The sequence below is a fragment of the Chiloscyllium plagiosum genome, chromosome 36, assembly GCF_004010195.1.
Source record: "Chiloscyllium plagiosum isolate BGI_BamShark_2017 chromosome 36, ASM401019v2, whole genome shotgun sequence".
Taxonomy (NCBI): Eukaryota; Metazoa; Chordata; class Chondrichthyes; order Orectolobiformes; family Hemiscylliidae; genus Chiloscyllium; species Chiloscyllium plagiosum.
This window is the reverse complement of record NC_057745.1, coordinates 27,048,043-27,058,974: the sequence shown is the minus strand read 5'-3', so window position 1 is coordinate 27,058,974 and position 10,932 is coordinate 27,048,043. Positions and strand designations below refer to the sequence as shown.

At 42.6% G+C, this 10,932-nt stretch overlaps 1 long non-coding RNA gene across 1 annotated transcript in view; it reads right to left on the bottom strand.

The window, feature by feature from the left end:
* Positions 1 to 10,103, bottom strand: part of LOC122540847 — a 17,578-nt gene extending 7,475 nt beyond the window's left edge. Inside the window, exon 1 of the long non-coding RNA XR_006309432.1 lies at positions 9,670 to 10,103. This is a non-coding gene — a long non-coding RNA (uncharacterized LOC122540847). The remainder of the gene's footprint in view (positions 1 to 9,669) is intronic.
* Positions 10,104 to 10,932: the final 829 nt, after the last annotated feature.

Sequence of the window (10,932 nt, the reverse complement as noted above, 5' to 3'; positions counted from 1 at the left end):
CCCCTCATCATCCTCCTTCGTCACCTTTTCAAAGAATTCAATAAGGTTTGTGAGGCACGACTTGCCCTTCACAAAACCATGCTGACTATCCTTGATCACATTATTCCTATCCAGATGTTCATAAATCCTATCCCTTACAATTCTCTCTAAGACTTTGCCCACAACAGAAGTGAGACTCACCGGCCTATAGTTACTAGGGTTATCCCTACTCCCCTTCTTGAACAAGGGAACCACATTTGTTAGCCTCCAATCTTCTGGCACTACTCCTGTAGACAATGAGGACATAAAAATCAAGGCCAATGGCTCTGCAATCTCCTCCCTTGCTTCTCAGAGAATCCTAGGATAAATGCCATCAGGCCCAGGGGACTTATCTATTTTCACCCTTTCTAGAATTTCCAACACCTCTTCCCTACATACCTCAAAGCCATTCATTCTACTTAATTGTGACTCAGTACTCACATTGACAACAATGTCCTGTTCCTAAGTGAATACTGATGAAAAGTATTCATTCAGTGTCTCCCCAATCTCTTCAGCCTCCACACGCAACTTCCCACTACTATCCTTGACTGGACCTATTCCTACCCTAGTCATTCTTTTATTCCTGACATACCTATAGAAAGCCTTTGGGTTTTCCCTATCCTACCAACTAAGGACTTTTCATGTCCCCTTCTTACTGCTTTTAGCTCTCTCTTCAGATCCTTCCTGGCTCCTCACAATTTTGTATACCTCAATTATGTCACTCCTCGGCCTTCTCTGTTCCCAGGAAAACAACCCCAACTTCTCCAATCTTTCCTCGGAGCTACAAATCTCCAGGCCTGGTAACATTCAAATAAATTTTCTCTGCGTTCTCTCCAGCGCAATTATGTCCTTTCTGTAAAGTGACCAGAGCTGCACACAATACTCCAGTTGTGGCCTCACTAGTGTCTTATACACTAGTGTCTATCCCTCTGCCAATGAAAGAGAGCATTCCACACGCCTTCTTTACAATCTTATCTGTACTGCCACCTTTAGGAATCTGTGCACTTGTACACAAGATCTCTCACTTCATCTACCCCTCTACTTTAAGTCATTGCGGTCCATGAGATGTGGGTTGAAACAAAATGTCATGACAGAGGGAATAAAGGTTTTAACAAAGATCTCCTACATAGCATATACAGAGGAATCTCGATTATCCGAACAAGGTGGGCGGGCACTTTCTCATTCGGATAATCAATTTTACCTTAAACAAGGAAAGCCACTAAACAAGGTCCTGAACAGCTTCTATGATTGCAACAGTGTTTATCAGTTTCCGCCTGGCACATGCGTTTATGTTCTCGGCCAGTTTTTTCATGAACGGCCCGGTAAAGTGATGGGAATACTATAAAACACTTACGTTTGCAAAAGGCTGTGTAACTAACCCTTACCTAAAAAATATCCAGTTGCTGATGCTTGAGCTGCTTGTGTTTCTTTGTTTTTGCCAGCGCTTTCACATGTTCTTCAGTCCAGGGAAATTGAATTCACTTACCTCTTTGATGTAACGTTTTTGTGGGACCTTGAAATCTACTTCAGATAATCTGAAATTCGGATAATTGATATTCGGATAATCGAGGTTCTACTGTACTTCCAGTAGATCTTACACTTTCACCCTGTCTCTGTTCAATGTTCAATGATGGAGCAATTCTCCAGGAGTGAGAATTCCAAAGGTTAACCACATCGCAAGTGTAGAAATTTCACCTCAGTTCTAAACAAAAATAATTACTTATCCCCTGTGTCCTATTTTCTAGATTCTAGCAGTCAAGTAAAACAACCATTCAGTACTTAGCCTATGAAGCCCTTTCAGAATCTCAAATATTTCAATGAAATCATTTTTCATTCTTCTGAATTGCATTCTTCTGAATATTGGTCCAATTTACCCAACCTCTTACCACCAGAAGATCCTCTCACCCCAGGTCATAAACTAAAAATAAAACACAGCCATTTAAAAACAGAGGTGAGGGAACACTTTTTCTCTCAGAGGGTTGTGAGTTTTTTGAATTCCTTTCCTGAAAAGGCAATGAATGCAGACTCTTTAATTATTTTCAAGGTGGAGGTAGATAGACTCTTGATGACCAAGGGGCCAAAAAAGGTTACCAGGGTTCTGTAGAAATTTGGGTTTGCAGTTAAAATCAGAGCAGCCATCATCTTAATGAATGTCAGCACAGGTTTGAAGGGTTGAATGGCCTACACCTGTTCATTGTTCACCCGTTCAGATGTTTTTATGTTTGTATGACCAATCTAGAGAGCGTTGGCTATTCCACCTCAAGACCAGTGTGTCCTTCCATAGAAATTGAGACCAAAATTGTACATAATTTCAGTCTTAATCCTATTATGGGCAACATGGTGGCTCAATGGTTAGCAGTACTGCCTCACAGCACCAGGGACCTGGGTTTGATCCCAGCCTTGGGCGACTGTCTGTGTGGAGCTTGCACATTCTCCCCTTGTCTGTGTGGGTTTCCTCCGGGTGCTCTGGTTTCTTCCCACTGTCCGAAGATATGCCAAGTAGGTGAATTGACAATGTGTTGGGATGTATAGTTTAGGTGCATTAGTCAGGGATAAATGTAGGGGAATGGGTCTGGGTGGGTTACTTTTCGGAGGGTTGGTTTGGACGTTTTGGGCCAAATGGCCTGTTTCCACACTGTAGGGATTCTATGATATTACTTGGCTGGAGGTCTGGCCAGTTGTTTGTTCTGCAGTAGTCTAGTATACATCATTTAGTCTGACATTGTTTCAGGCAAATCAAGCTCCAAATTAATGCATAAAATTCAAAAAGCTTAATTTTTACTCAGGTTCATGAAAACAGTTTGTGCAGAATCACAAGGTTGACATCCTGGGCATTAACAAACATCTTGTGTCAGAATTTGGCAAGACAGTAGGCATGCATGGGCATTTCTGAACCAAAAATAATGGAGTTATGAGTTGTCTGGTGCATAATCATTGCATGGTCCTTCAATGTAACTGGGTTCATTATTAATGTGTCCTAAATCTGTCACTGAGGGATCTGTTTTCAGCTTTAGCTTGGGGTCAAATATTTGCTCACTTTATAAACTTTATAACATTAACTTCGTGCTACACAAGGAGTACACTGAGTTCAAATTCCAGCAGCTACCTGAACATTCAGTTACTCATTAAATAATTAGTGTCCTTTAATCTGTGGCATCACTGTCAGTTAACAATCCACACAGGAATCATTTTTAGAATAACCACATTCTTACTGAGAAGTTTTGTTTTCTATTCTCTCTAGCCACAAGTCCTGCACTCTCAATGTTCCTTTCTCCTGTTGTTGGTAAGAGACAGATGCTCTGTTCAAATTAGTTACTTCAGACTATCCATTTTATCAGCTGGATATATGCTCCTGAGGCAGGTAACAAGTGCCAGGTAATTTCCTGGCCTGGCAAACCCTACCCGGATACATGAACCCCCTCACGCCTGATTTCCATTCCAGTCGGGTGGATGTGAACATCTTCATAGAATCACGGAGATTTGTAGTGTGAAAACAGACCCTTCGGTCCAACTCGTCCACGCTGATCAGATATCCTAAATTAATCTAGTCCCATTTGCCAGCATTTGGTTCATATCCTCTAAACCCTTCCTATTCATATACCCATCCAGATGCCTTTTAAATGTTGTAATTGTATCAGTTCCACCACTTCCTCTGGCAGCTCATTCCATATGTGCACCACCCTCTTCTCACCTTAAATCTATGCCTTCTAGTTTTGGACTCTGTTACCCTGGGGAAAAGATCTTGGCTATTCACCCTATCTAGGCCCCTCATGATTTTATGAACATCTATAAGGTCACCCCTCAGCCTCCAACGCTCCAGGGAAAATAGCCCCAACCTATTCAACCTCTCCCTATAGCTCAAATCATCTAACCCTGGCAATATCCTGGTTAACCTTTTCTGAATCCTTTCAAGTTTCACAACTTTCTATAGCAGGGAGACCAGAATTGAATGCACTCTTCCAAAAGTGGCCTAACCAATGTTCTGTATAGCCTCAACATGACCTACCAACTCCTATACTCAATAGACTGAACAATGAAGTTAAGCAAACAGTCATCTTCACTATCCTATCTACCTGCAACTCGACTTTCAAGGAGCTATGAACCTGCACTCCAAGGTCTCTTTGTTCATCAACATCCCTCACAGCCTTTCCATTGAGAGGTCAGACGCGGACTGGAGGCAGCCTCAAAGGCTGCAGAGTGCCAAGTGAGACAGGCAGGAGACTGGAAGAACACAGCAAGCCAGGCAGCATCAGGATGCGGAGGAGTTAACATTTCGGGTGTAACCCTTCTTCAGGACCAGAGTGGGCTGGTTTAAAGGCTCACTTTGGTTATCTGGCCCTTCTTTCCAGTTGGTTGCTCATATTTTAGGTCCTCTGGTCCTCAGCCTCATCGCCACCCGTTTCCCCATGTCCCATCTAAGCCAACTCATTTCCTCACTCACCCTGCTCATAGTGACCATGCTAATTTACTGCCAAACCATGCCACCCACCCACCACCTGTGTCAGTCTCCAAATAAAGGGCACTGCAAATAGTGAACCAATTGCAGGACATCCAGGGAGCTATTGGAATAACAGTGTACTCTTATCTATTATGAAGTTCTGCATTATAAAGTTTATAATGCAGAACAAATTTTTAATTCCTAACTAAACCAGGTGCTCCGGTTTCCGCCCACAGTCCAAAGATGTGCAGGTCAGGTGAATTGGCCATGCTAAAGTTGTCCATAGTGTTAGGTGCATTAGTCAGAGGGAAATGGGTCTGGGTGGGTTACTCTTCGGCGGATTGGTGTGGACTGGTGAGGCCGAAGGGCCTATTTTCACACTGTAGGGAATCTAATCTAATCTAACTCAACTGACGGGTTTGGAATATGTCAGTAATGAAACAAGATAGCAGTAAGGAAGAAGGATTAGACAGTGATGGTGTGAGTGGATAACACATATCTCAGTCATCTACTCTCCAGCTCGGGTAGGCCTTTGATCATTTTGATGACCCTTTTAAGTCCCATGCCAACTTAATGCCAATTTTTGATTTGATTTGATTTATTATTGTCACATGCAACAAGATACAGTGAAAAGTGTCATTTTGCCTGCTATCCAGATAAATCATACCTTACATAAGTACATCAGTGTAATAGAACAGAGTGCAGAATATAGTGTTATAGCTACAGAGAAGGTTGCAGAAAATGATCAACTCTAATATATTCGAGGATAATTTATAAGTCTAGTAACAGCAGGGAAGAAGCTGTTCTTAAATCTGTTGGCATGTGTTTCCAAACACTTTCTGCCTGATGGAAGAAGGTTGAAGAGAGTATAACCAGGGTGGGATGGGTCTTTGGTTATGTTGGGTGCTTTCCCAAGACAGCTGGAAGTATAAATGGAGTCAATGGAAGGACGGCTGTTTCTCGTGATGGACTGGGCTGCATTCACAACTCTCTGTAATGTTTTGTTGTCTAGGGTAGAGCAGTTGCCATACCAAGCAGTGATGCATCTGGGTAGGATGCTTTCCATGGTGCATCAACATAAATTGATAAGAGTCATAGTGGACATATTGAATTTCCTTAGCCTTCTGAGGAATTTGAGTCATTGGCGTGCTTTCTTGACTGTAGCATCAATGTGGATGGACCAGGATAGATCATTGGCGATATTTACTCCTGAAGCTTGAAGCTCATGACCATCTGCACCAACCCACTCACTAACATTTGTGCTTTGATCGTCCATGCAAACATATCTAGTACCCAGCAGGTACAGACCTCAGGGACTTTGTTGACATTAAGTAAAATTAGGATTTAAATGTCTCTTTCAATGTTCACTGTATTTAGAAAAATATTCTCATTCATAAAAGCTCATCTAAGCTTTTAAATTCCCTCAAGTACTTAAACACTTTTAAAATGAGGAGGTGTATTCGCAAAACCAAATCACAGACATCAACCCTGTAATAACCTCTTTCAGTTGAGAATCAAACTATGAGCTTTAGGTTTCCAATGATACAATGATATGTTATGAAAAGCAGCCAAGTATTAATACTGACAGAATGATAGTCCTTATGATGGTATCTTATCAATGAACAGCTTTTGTCACTGAAACAACAGATTCTTTTAACATCTCATTGACAAAGGCAAGCTGATATTTTTATATTTTAACAGACTGGACATGAAAATAATTTTACAGCTTGGCAGTTCCACAGTCTTTCAAGATCCGGGCAAAAGAAATGTGGTCTGTTTGAAGTTAACACTGAGTTCTTCATTTGGGTTCCCTTATGTGTGAGTCACAATCTGACCCTTTCCCCCACTGGTGAAAATCAGATCTGCTGGAAAAGGAGCTGGGAGCTCCGAATCCAGATACCACCCATCTGTTTGAGAATTCTGCAGAGTTTCTGTGAAAATCCAGGCATACAGAAAGAATATGGAAAGGCAATCAGGAGCTGGAATCTCTATGCTGTAATATTCCTCCCTAACATAATTCAATGCAAAAAATAGGATTCTGCAACTTTAGTTACAAGACACAAGGAGAATTTATGCTTTGAATCTTCAAACTGATAAACTGTTGAAAGATTCACCTTAAGGCCACGGAAACATGCTTGGTTTGTAAACTTTCATAGCCCTAACGTTTTATACAAATATGCAGGTCATTATCAAATATGGAACACAACTTTGAGTGTTGGCAGTGTTGAATGGTTCAGTGAAGATCAGTAGATACAAATAATAGTTTTAGTAACTTAGAAAAGTATCTGATGTACAAAAATGTGTTTGAGTCAGATAAAGTGAGATAGTCTCCACCGTGCTCGTGAATCATAACCATGTTTCTGTCATCAATAGACCTTTCAAAATTCTAGGAACAATTCACTTGAACATGACTCCATGTCTTTTTCTATCTATTAGTCTCTAAATATATCACTCTGCATTCATTCAACAACTCACATTGTTAAACAACATTCACGCTTTACAGTAAAATCATTGCGACCTTTTCTTGAACATGAGAAACATCTTAATGAGTTTTAAGATGATTTGTAGCTCAGGTTGAGGTTTTGGATGTAGGTTTATTTGCTGAGCTGAAAGGTTCACTTCTAGACGTTTCGTTACCTTACTAGGTAACATCTTCAGTGGACCTCACGCGAAGCAATGCTGAAAATTCCTGCTTTCTATTCATATGTTTGGGTTTCTTTGGGTTGGTGATGTCATTTCCTGTGGTGGTTATTTCCTGTGGTGACGTCACTTCCTGTTCCTTTTCTCAGGGGGTGGTAGATGGGGTCTAACTTGATGTGTTTGTTGATAGAGTTCCAGTTGGAGTGCCATGTTTCTAGGAATTCTCGTGTGTGTTTTTGTTTGGCTTGTCCTAGGATGGATGTATTGTCCCAGTCGAAGTGGTGTCCTTCCTCATCTGTATGTGAGGACACATGTCTTTTTGTGGCTAGTTGGTGTTCATGTATCCTGGTGGCTAGTTTTCTGCCTTTTTGTTTGTTACTGTCCTTGCACGGTATTTTGTAAATGACATTAGTTTTGCTTGTTGTCTGTATAGGGTCTTTCAAGTTCATTAGCTGCTGTTTTAGTGTGTTGGTGGGTTTGTGGGCTACCATGACGCCAAGGGGTCTGAGTAGTCTGGCAGTCATTTCCGAGATGTTCTTGATGTAGGGGAGAGTGGCTAGGGTTTCTGCTTGTTTGGGTTTCTCTCAGCACTGCAGACTCACAGCACTAGGGACTCAGGTTCGATTCCAACCTCAGGCGACTGTCTGTGTGGAGTTTGCACATTAGTGGGTGGCACGGTGGCACAGTGGTTAGCACTGCTGCCTCACAGCAGCAGAGACCCGGGTTCAATTCCCGCCTCGGGCAACTGTCTGTGTGGAGTTTGCACATTCTCCCCATGTCTGCATTGGTTTCCTCTGGATGCTCCGGTCTCCTCCCACAGTCCAAAGATGTGCAGGTTAGGTGAATTGGCCATGCTAAATTGCCTGTAGTGTTAGGTGAAGGGGTAAATGTATGGGAATGGGTCTGGGTGGGTTGCTCTTCGGAGGATCGGTGTGGACTTGTTGGGCCGAAGGGCCTGTTTCCACACTGTAAGTAATCTAATCTAATCATGACTGTCTGTGTGAAGTTTGCACATTCTCCCCGTGTCTGTGTGGGTTTAATCCAGGTGCTCCACTTTCCTCCCACAGTCCAAAGATGGGCAGGTTAGGTGAATTGGCCATGATAATTGCTCCACAGTGTCCAGGGATGTGCCCTGGGATGGGGTGAAGTCTCACTGGGATGCTTTTCAGAAGGTTGGTGCGGACTCAATGACTTGAATGGCCTGCTTCCTTACTATGATTCTAATTACTTTTAAAATCATAGATTCCCTCCATTGTGGAAAAAGCCCATTTGGCCCAATAAGTCTACACCGACCCTCCAAAGAGTAACCAACCCCTGACCCATTCCCCTACCCTATTATTCTATATTTCCCCTACCCTATTACTCTATATTTTCCCTGAGAAATGCATCTAACCTACACATCCCTGGACACTACGGGCAATTTAGCACGGTCAGTTCACCTAACCTGCACATCTTTGGACTGTGGGACGAAACCAGAGCACCTGGAGGAAACCCACACAGACATGGGGAGAATGTGCAAACTCCACGCAGACAGTCACCCAAGACTTGAATCGAACCCGGGTCCCTGGCACTGGGAGGCAGCAATGTTAACCCCTAAGCCACTGTGTTCTTGCCATGTAGGAATTGTAGTGGCCAGTTTGTATACTGCAAATTCACACAAATGGTAAGGTGATAATTACCAGATGACCTCTTTTTGTGATGTTGTTTGAGGATGAGACTTGATATGTCAGTCTGCCCCGTAGGCTGTAATTACATAACTATGCATTGCTTCCTTGAGTACTGTCCAGGTCACATCATGTTGTCGCAGGATGAAAAGTTCTTTCGCTACTGCAGAACCTCATTTCCTACTCTCTTGGATTGGTTTAAATCTGACATCACACTGGGCGTGGAAGCCCACTGTCTAGCCATTTGAAGCAAAAAGGCAGTACGTGTTGACTCATTGTGTCAACAGAAAAAGGAGGTGTCACCAAGCACTGGGACTTCCAATGCTTAAATAAATGCATTGAAAACAATTTGAGATCCAGAACATATTTACAGAGAGATATCAGTGCTACCACTCAGTGCTTCAGGAATTCACCTTGGGACACGGCCAACTACTTGAGGTATTAACCCTTTAAGGTTTATCTTCTTATAAAAATTCAGTTCCAGGAATCACCAAAAATGGGCCTTAAATACAAGGAACTGTAAATGAGAAGGACCAAAGCCAATGTTCAAATAATAATAAACCTCCAGCTGTCTTGTTTGGTTTGAACTGATCTTGTACACATCTGCAGTTCAACCCACTACAAATCAAGAAATTGAGAATTTCTGCAAAGAGCATGCTAATTACTCAGAGGGAGGCACCAAGAAACAGTAAGTTGAAAAAGTTGAAATGGGTGAAGTAAACGTAGAAATAAGAAGTATTTAGAAAAAGGGATACAAACGAATTGATTTGATTAATTGTCACATGTACCCAATACAAATACAGGGAAAAGTGTTGTAAAGTGTCACCACTCTCCAGCTCCATCCTAAAGCACAGAAAATAAACCAAAATGCACAATGTAAACCTGGAAAAATAAAACAATAAAGTTTACCTTATAGGCTGATCTGAATAACGTGAGGTAATTTTTGGAACAGCTTCTGCTTCTAGCTCAGCTCTGAGCCTGGATCTGGATTCCTCCACCTCGATGCCTCGAGTCCCTGCGGCTAAACAGTCTGTGCCGTTATAACCGTGCTTCACCACAGCATCGCCACTGGAACAAAACGTCGCCGCTCTCCCATGCCATCTCACCTCCACCAACTCTACCACCGCCATGAGTTCACACTGGGGCGACCTCACCAATACAGCCGCCGCTGTTGCTGTTACAGCATCCTGTGCTGGGACCAAATTCACCGCGTCGCCATCTCCACCGTTTTCACCATCAGGTGCCCGGGCCTAGCTGCGGACCTGGAGCCTCAGCTCAGCCTGTGTGTCCAGACTGGGGTATAGTTGAGAACAGAAGTGAGTCAAACAGTTAGTGAAGGCAGGGACAAGGTAGGACTAATAAATTAAACTGCATTTATTTCAATGCAAGGGGCCTAACAGGGAAGACAGATGAATTCAGGGCATGGTTAGGAACATGGGATTGGGATATCATAGCAATTACAGAAACATGGCTTAGGGATGGGCAGGACTGACAGTTTAATGTTCCAAGATACAAATGCTACAGGAAGGATAGAAAGGGAGGCAAGAGAGGAGGGGGAGTGGTGTTTTTGATAAGGGATAGCATTACAGCTGTGCTGATGGAGGATATTCCCGGAAATACATCCAGGGACGTTATTTGGATGGAACTGAGAAATAAGAAAGGGATGATCACCTTATTGGGATTGTATTATAGACCCCCTAATAGTCAGAGGGAAATTGAGAAACAAGCTTTTAAGGAGATCTCAGCTATCTGTAAGAATAATAGGGTGGTTGTGGTGGGGAATTTTAACTTTCCAAACATCGACTGGGACTGCCATAGTGTTAAGGGTTTAGATGGAGAGGAATTTGTTAAATGTGTACACGAAAACTTTCTGATTCAGTATGTGGATGTACCATATAGAGAAGGTGCAAAACTTGACCTACTCTTGGGAAATAAGGCAGGGCAGGTGACTGAGGTGTCAGTGGGGGAGCATTTTGGGGCCAGCGACCATAATTCTAATAGTTTCCAACTAGTGATGGAAAAAGATAGACCAGGTCTAAAAGCTGAAGTTCGAAATTGGAGAAAGGCCAGTTTTGATGGTATTCGGCAAGGACTTTCAAAAGCTGATTGGGTGCAGATGTTTGCAGGTAAAGGGATGGCTGGAAAATGGGAAGCCTTCAGAAATGAGATAAC